The sequence below is a fragment of the Acanthochromis polyacanthus genome, chromosome 20 (genome assembly GCF_021347895.1).
Source record: "Acanthochromis polyacanthus isolate Apoly-LR-REF ecotype Palm Island chromosome 20, KAUST_Apoly_ChrSc, whole genome shotgun sequence".
Classification (NCBI taxonomy): Eukaryota; Metazoa; Chordata; class Actinopteri; family Pomacentridae; genus Acanthochromis; species Acanthochromis polyacanthus.
The window spans coordinates 6,917,069-6,925,837 of NC_067132.1; the positions used below are offsets into that span (position 1 = coordinate 6,917,069).

At 40.3% G+C, this 8,769-nt stretch overlaps 1 protein-coding gene across 11 annotated transcripts in view; it reads right to left on the minus strand.

The window, feature by feature from the left end:
* Nucleotides 1–8,769, minus strand: part of LOC110954165 (microtubule-associated protein 4) — a 178,409-nt gene that overhangs the window by 111,959 nt on the left and 57,681 nt on the right. The window lies entirely within an intron of this gene.

Here is an 8,769-nt window from a genome sequence, read left to right on the forward strand (position 1 = left end):
GCATGCACAGGGAGAACATGTAAACTCCATGCAGAAAGATCCCAGGCCGGGACGTGAACCGGAGATCTTCTTGCTGCAAGGCGAAAGTGCTAACCACTACCCCACTGTGCAGCCCATAGTCCATAAACATGCTGAGGTTAATTGTGCGTAGGTGTAAATGTGAGTGTGATTGTTTGTCTCTGAAGGGAAGAAGTCTTGTGATAGACTGTTACCTGTCCAGGTGTTCACTGTCTTTACTGCCAGGTGTTCACTGCTGACTTAAGAGTCAGCTGGGATAGACTCTAGACCCCCATGACCCTAATGGGGTGTACAGATAAAGGATGGATTGATGGATGGATGGATGGATGGATGGATGGATGGATGGATGGATGGATGCTGCTGCTGGTAACAGCAGAAGGCAACCACCCTCCCACCAGCCAGGGTGTGGTTCTCTTTTCCTGTCCTGTACGGTAGTCTTTGAAATGAACATATCACACGCCATTATCTGAATGATTCATTTCTACACATCAAATCAGGCTGGCCAGCTCTACAAGCTGCCAAGAGGATTCGGTCCAGAGGTGGAAACTTCCACAAGGCATGCTGGTTCCTCACATATATAGTATCACTTTCTACAGCAAGAATCAATATTGTTCCACCAAAGAGAACAGCTTTGTGGTCTACCCTGGTAGGCTCTGATCAGTAAATGCCTGGTTATTGTTGGAACAAACATGTATTACGGAAGAGGTAGAAAATGAGGGTGGATGGGGGAATGATCCAGAGTTATTCTCTCCTATGTTTTTACATTTAAAAAAATGAAATAAAATCAAAAATAGGTCCTTAAAGCGCTCCAAAAATAGAAGTAGAACATCTACAATTCCAGGACAACAGCAGTCTGCTCATAAAGATCATGTGATCTGATCCAGCAGACAATTTATTAAAATTAGCAAAGTCTATATTTCAGCTTTAAACACTAAGGTCATGTGATGACACCTGAGCAGATGTATCTGTTGAATGTAGGTCTAGAGCTACAGCTGAAAGTTTGACTGGGAGGCCCTAAATCTCCAGAACCTACTAAAGCTCTACAGGCACTAAGGGTGGGAAACATGCATGTATTTAGAGCTAAAGTTCATATAGTAATGTATGTATGTATTCAGTTTATTTCATGTATGAATCTGAAAACCGTACAGACTCCTGATCAGTTCACAAATATTTAAAAAATGTAAGTAATGTCCATTTTCCTGTCATTTTACTGACTTCTTGAGAAGTCATTTTGTTTTCACCAACCACTCCATTCAGTCAGATGTAAAAACGTTTTTGGATTACTTATGCATTTAGTTTAATTTCTAGAGTTTTTATTCAGTTTTATATGGATCTGCAGTTTGCACAGACAGGTGAATAGCAATGCACTTCCTGTTACCTTCAGGGAGAAGGCTGGGATAAGAAATCTGGCTTCAGATTGAAAAACTGCTCCATTTTCTGAGCCTTAAGTAGTGGAAACTTGTAGTTGTTAATAAAAGGTACTTCATAAATCTTTGAGTGTGTGTGCTTGTGGTTAGTTTCTTTTCTGATGACCTATTTTGTTATTTAGCAGTAGTTAGATGTGTTTTTATTTAGTTTGGCTGACAATGATAGTTTAAGAAAAGCTAGTGAAAGAGCTGATGAGCTTCTATCATTCTATGTTGGATCCAGACTTCAGTCAGTCTGATTTTGAAAAAGAAGCCACAAAATACTGATAGCTGGCAAACCTCTTTTGAGAATTCCTTTTATTTGCTCTTCTATGTGTATTTTTAAGCCGCAGCAAAAAGGCAAAAGAAATGACTGGTTTCTCTCTTTTCTCCTTCCAATAAAGGAAAGAGTAATAAAGAAATGCATTTAGTAACCAAAGAGACACATCTCTGAGAGGCAATAGAAAATCATTTCCCAGCAGCGTACGCTAATCTCTAAGCTTTCCACTGTAAAAACCCAGCGCCTCCAACAGTTACAGCCAGGATGACTAAGCATGTTGTTTTCCAAGATAGAAGAATATCTGAAAAAGAAAATAATACCGCAACGAACACAAAAGGCTGTGAGGGACAGGAGAAGAAAGGAACCAGGAGAAGAGAAAAGCAGCAGTTAGACATTAGATAAGAGGTTTAGTGCAGTTCAGTCAGAAGAAAGAGAAACCAAAAGCCAGGTAAGTGTGTGTTATATATCAGTTTATTAGCTCAAGGTGCAGGCAGAGAACAGACAGAGCCACATCTAGAAAAACACAATACAGAACAAACACATTAAACAGGCTGGATCTAAACCGTCGTGGTACATACATGAACTTTTACTGCATCTAAAAGGTAAAAATAAATAAATCAGAAATAGTTCATCACACTGCAAGGTAACATCTCCATGTAACTGATGAAATAGCTCTGTCATTATCTCTATGTGGACTCCTATAACGCTATCATTAGGAGTCCACAGACGGTTGTCAGATCTGATATTCAGCATTTTGCCCTTTTCCCAATTAACAGTGTCCTCATAATTCAGTAACACAAGAGAACCATTCCCACCACTGAACTACTGAGAAATGTGAAGATAAACATTTGAACTCAATGATTAAGATAAACCTTTTAAGCTGCAAACTGACTTTAATGTGTTGGGTTGACAAAATAATCTGAATACTGATTGTAATTTAAAGTCAAATTTCTATATAGTTGGTTTACAATTTAATTTAAGGTACCTTTATGAAACTGAAACATTTTTCTGCATGTTGACGTCACAATTTCCAGTCTCGTCCACTTAACAACAGACCAGCTTCATTTTCTGAATCTGCAACTTTAAAACCTGGGTTTATAAATATGGTGATTGAGTTTACAAAACTTCAAAAATAACTTTAGATTGTATTGTTCTACTCATCTCTATTTCCTCTGTAAAGGAATGCCGCTAACCCCAACAGCTACTCTTTACGTGTAGAATATATCGCTGTTTTCTGGCTAATAAGATCGTATCATTTTCATTATGAGCTCTAATAGTTCGCTTATTGAATTTATTGCAAACATAACGACAACATACAGCGACAGGAAGTAGGACAAACACACGGTGTCATTAGTAAATACTGATGGATTTAAGTTAGGAAAGCCATAATTAGAGACATAAATATACATAAAGTACCAAATAAACGAACCATTTACCGGTGAAATGGAACAAATAAAACTGAGAGACGACAAAGGGCACCTTGCATACATTCTTCACATTAATGATTGTTCACTAACAGGAAATAGTGCAAAAGAGAAGTACAGTCCTGTTGGAGGGCTTAGAAGGTGAAGTACTTCATTACAGGAAAAAAAACAACAAATACACCAGAAATCCTTTGGTGGGTGAACACATGAGTGTGTGCTGCTGACTGCTGGGTGTTGACAGATCAGGCTCGCAGCGCTGGGACTGGATTGGAAAGGTTTGAGACAGGAGGACAGCTGGATGGTGTCTGTGCCTCTAAGTGTGTGGACATGAATTTCTGAACTCACTGCTTGATTCAGTGTGAAGATTTATGGAGGATTTTTAAAGGTGACTGATGCTGCATTAGACTTTATGTGTGCTCTTCCTAATATTTCCCAATAATTCGACAAATACACAGGATTTGCTAACAAGACGTTATGAGAGAGGAACAGACAGGGCAAAAACCTTTCAACAGTCAGAGTTAGGTGCTTGACCGATGATCCGTCTGGATGCTAGCAGCTCACTGTTGATCATACCCATACATATGGTCCAGTTGCATGTTTTTCCACTCATTTCTTCTTCATTTGTGTGTTTACTTGCATTTCCTGTAAGTGTGCCCTGCTCTGTTCACTACATATTCCAAAGCTCTATTATGCATTTTTAAGGTGACGACTTCATCTAAGATTTTATACATGGCTGTGCTGGCCAACATTATCAGGGTTACTTCCTGTTTACTGGTGCTATAAATGGATGATTTGAAGGGCCTGCTGAGTCTACTAGAAGGTCCCTACTATCCCATATGTAGGATGACAACAACTATTTATGAGGCTGATAGCATCTGCAGTGGTTGACCATCAAATCCAACATATTGTACTTTATTATCTGTATTGTTATTTCTCTACACTTATGAAATACATTAAGTTAAAAATGTGCTACTGTGGCTCTGATGCTGTCTCCTGTCTCTCTCACAGCTCATCTGACTGGGTACAAAAACGTTGAAAGTTTTTTTTGACAAAACCCATACAAAATATAATAACCAACGGCATTTCACTTAGGTTTTGTACTGGAGTTTGTGTTATTTTGAATTTTAACACCAAGATTTTCATTTTTGCAGCAAACATACACTACTGTTCAAAAGTATGGAGTCATCAGGACAATGTCATGTTTTCCATGGAAACTCCCATTTTTATTCTAACATTATTGTGCTAACATAGTTGCACAATGGTTTTCTAATCATCAGTGGTTGCTGGAAATGTTCCTCTGTACCCCTATATAGATATTCCATTAAAAATCATCCGTTTCCAGCTAGAATAGTCATTTACCACATTAGCAATGTCTACGCTGGATTTAGCATTCATTTAATGGTATCTTTAGTGAAAAAAACTTTGAATAAACTTTTGAACGGTAGTGTTTATCGGCAACAAATATCAGTCATGTGTCTCCTTGATTATTAGGGATCAGTATTGGCCCTGAAAGAAAACATATCGGTCGACCCCTAGTGGAAATATAGTACATCTGGTCCAAGAACAACGTCTGAGAAAAACAGCAAAAAATACAAATTGAATTCCAAATGCGATGTCCAGAAACAGCGGTGTGCCAGAGACCCACAGTTTGCCCCACAGAGTGAATCACAGCGTGTCAACATGTTATCTGAAAGAACAACGTGTGCTGCAGTCAGGACAGCATCGTATGGCTGTGTGTGTGTGTGTGTGTGTGTGTGTGTGTTTGTATGTGTTTTCGTGTTTGTTGCACAGAGGGAGGGAGGAAGTGCACAGAAGCGGAAGCACAGCTGACTGACAGTCGGCATGGCGACGGAGGCAGGTTCTAGTCCTCTGAAGCGTTGGGATTGGAAGAGGGGGAGAGAGGAAAAATAATGAAGAAAATAAGACGCAGAATAAAAGAAATGTGATGAGAGCAGTTGAGAGGAAGGACATGTCGTGTAAAAAAAGAAAAATTTACAAAAAAAAGGGTGCAGTCAAAGAGAGAGAAGAAAAGCAGACAACAATCAAGAGAAGAAAAGCGCATAAATATATATATATAAAAAAAGAACAAAAAAGTAGGACAAGAAGAGATAAGGGGAAAAAAGGAAGAAAGCAGGTTAGTAAAGCTGTCAAAAAATTAAATGTAACTCATTTAACAAACGTCAGATACTCAACCAACATGACAAAGATCAGATTGATCTCTGAACTCTTGAGAACGATGTGGGAGGATATCTATGTCTGCCTTCATATGTCAGGCAAAAGCATCATGCAGCAGAGATGACATGCAGCATCTCCACACACACACACACACACACACACACACACACACACACACACACACACACACACACACACACACACACACACACACACACACACACACGTTTGTTTTTCTATACCGGTGGGGACTTACCATTGACTCCCATTCATATCTAACTCCTAACCCTTACCCTAACCCTAACCTTAACCATCACCAAATCAATGCCTAACCCTAAACAAACGTTTTTGCACTTTTACATTTTTTATTAACAACAATATGGCCAAGAAAACGGTGTTGCCAACCGTGGGGACCTCATTTTAGGTCCCCACCGTAAGACAAGTCCCCACCTTTATAGCAAATAGTCAGGTCAAAGTCCCCACCGGTATAGCAGAAACAAGTACACACACACACACACACACACACACACACACACACACACACACACACACACACACACACACACACACACACACACACACACACACACACACACACCTGCATTTGCTCTGTCAGGATTCAGCTTATACTCTCAGTTCTCTGACCCAGTTCCTACTTTTACCATTTGCGTCCTCTCCCTGAGGACCGCTGGAATAACAATGATGAATGGATCTGATGCTCCTAGATTAGGCCAGATGTTAAAGTAGGCCCACTCAAACAAAAAAAGGACTTCACACATCTCACTGCACTCTGTTGATTGCACTACTGATGCAATAGGAGAAACTACAGATAAACCGGAGCCTAAACAGAGCATCCATTCAGCACCGTTTCATCCAGCTCCGTAACCACGGTAACACAAGCTAGCCATGCCATGCAAACAGCCACACAGCTAAGCGGAGAACATGCCAACTGAGAAGACCAATCTGCATGCTGATCGTTTCTCCCATTGTCCACAGCATCCATCCCATCATAAACAGAAGGTGAACACAGCAGAGGTGTGACTTCACCAATCAAACAGGGCATTTTACTACCCAGCAGTTCATCAAGACTGAACTAGAATGATGGATCACAGGTTGGTAACCTGTCCGATAAGGCCGGGGCAGATTTCCACTCATCCCTGTCAGTATGTCGTTTTCCACTGCAGGAAATCAGTTCAACATGAGGTGGCCATGAATGTTTATAGGAACGGTCCTGTAGTCGACCCTTTTAGCCTTAGAGTTTGTATTTCAAACCCCCAAAACAAACAGTAGTTACTGGATGTAACTCCAGTTCTATGAGCACATGGACACAGAACAATGAAGGTTATCTTACTCTATATGGCATTTTAATGTTGCTCAGAGAACAGAAAAATATCCCACTTGTCCTCTTTGAGTTTAACCAATCAGCATCTGTCTTCTCTGAGCTGAACCAATCAGTGTTGAGGTCCACAGAGTAGTTTTTCTGTGCCATATAAACAAAACTACACTGGAGTTAGTTTTTCTCATAATAAAAAAAACTCTGAAACAGGATCTACATGGGCCCTTCCTACAGTCAGAACAGACACAAAGGCTGAGATTGCCCTGAAATAATCGGCTAGTTCCTGCAGTGGAAAGCAGCCTGTTGTTACTGTAGTCTACTAGCTTCTTCAGTCCAAAACCAATAGTATACCTTCAGTAGCTGCTAGTTAAAGCTGTTTTCACTAGTTTGGTAAGATACAGCCTTCCGTTAGAAGCAGTTCCAGCTTTCTTTAGTTCATTCTATCACTCAGTCTGGACTCATGAACGGACTTTTGTGGATTTTCTGTTATCATAAAAACAAAAAATCTCAGGTTTGCACTGAAATGAGCTGCTTTCACCACAACAATGCTGCTATGACCAGACCATCACAGTGAAGAGTGGAAACTACATCCCCAATACAACTGCACTTTTATTGCTGTTTGAGCAACCACTGGTAGATTTAGATCAACTGTAAATGCAAGTATCTCAAGAAGATCTGTCGTATGATTTCTTCCTGTCTGTTCTTCAGTTTCAACAACTCATGTTAGTCAGACTGCTGGAGCTCTGTTCTATCATCAAACCCTGCTGCCAAGGTGATTTTAGTAGGTGACAGCACTTCCACTTAGATCTGCTGGAGACTTGTGGTCTCCAGCAGATCTCTCTTTTCCTTTACTTTCCTTGTCATGCTCAGTCCCCTGCTACTGAGTTCCTTTAAATATTAACTTTTAAACAAGTTTAGAAGGAGACTCGTGGGAAATGTTGCTGATGTGTCGCAGTGGGAATTGTGTGTCATCTGTGGAGGAACATAGACTCATTTATATCTACAAGAAAAATCCTTTCTCTGCCAAACACATGCAAAGAGGTCGGTAAGGCTAAACAATGACAAAGAAGTGCACTGATGAGTGTGTATGGAGTAAGAAAGTTAAAGCTGAGAGGTGAGGAAAAAAGAGACCAGAATAGTGGAAACAGAAACAGATGCACTGATTCCCAAAATGGACCTGTCCTAAAAGCACCCACATCCCAGACAGGGCTCCTCTCAGTCAGAACGTTTGTTCATGAGGCACAGTAAGAACTCTCTTCTGGAGCTGCATCTCTACTCTGCAGCACATTATTCCAGAAAACACTACAACAGTTTATTAAGACCCGACACAACAACAGGGCAGCTGACTTTACAGCCATTATTCTCTTTATTAAAACATAGCTGCTGATTATCTGAGAGACAATGCTTTGCTCTCCGTTAAGATTCCTTTTCATACATTGATTATGCAAATTAACTCATTTGAAGTTCACATCTGATTGAAAATAAAGTCTTTACTCATTAGTTCAGTTCCTTTCTATCCTGAGCTGAGGAAAGGCAGCAATGCAGCGTTCATCAGTGGGGAGGAGACACGATTAATCAGATGTTTACGGTGATTCCTGCTTTTTAGACACCATTTTACTGATGTATTTTAGATTCAGTTGGACTGGTGAGACAAATAACTGATATTACTTAGAGCCACTATGCTTTTATGGCTATTTGGTCACAGTGACAACATTAGACTGATCTGACAGGGTTGAAGCCACCATCAAAATCTGTGATGTGGTTCAGTGACTATGATGCTGACTGTTGGCTCCCAGCCCAAGAGAGAAAGAAAGAAAGAAATAATTGACAGCAATCACACTCCGTGGAAATATAAACACTGTTCCTGCCGAAGGACAACTACAGTTGATGTAATTAGCATGTTAGGAGAAACATCTGAACATCTACTTATTCTAGCAATGTACAGTTTTAAAAATGTGGTGACAGAAAAAGTGTCTCAGATTGAACAGATCCAACCCTCAGGTGGACAGGTTACGAAAGCAGAAATGACCGTGTCAGGTGATAAATCCTGACCATCTGAAGATGGAACAGCCCAGTCTGATCAGTCAGGACATCTGCAGATGCTGCAGGTAGCTCAGAACTGGGTGTCAA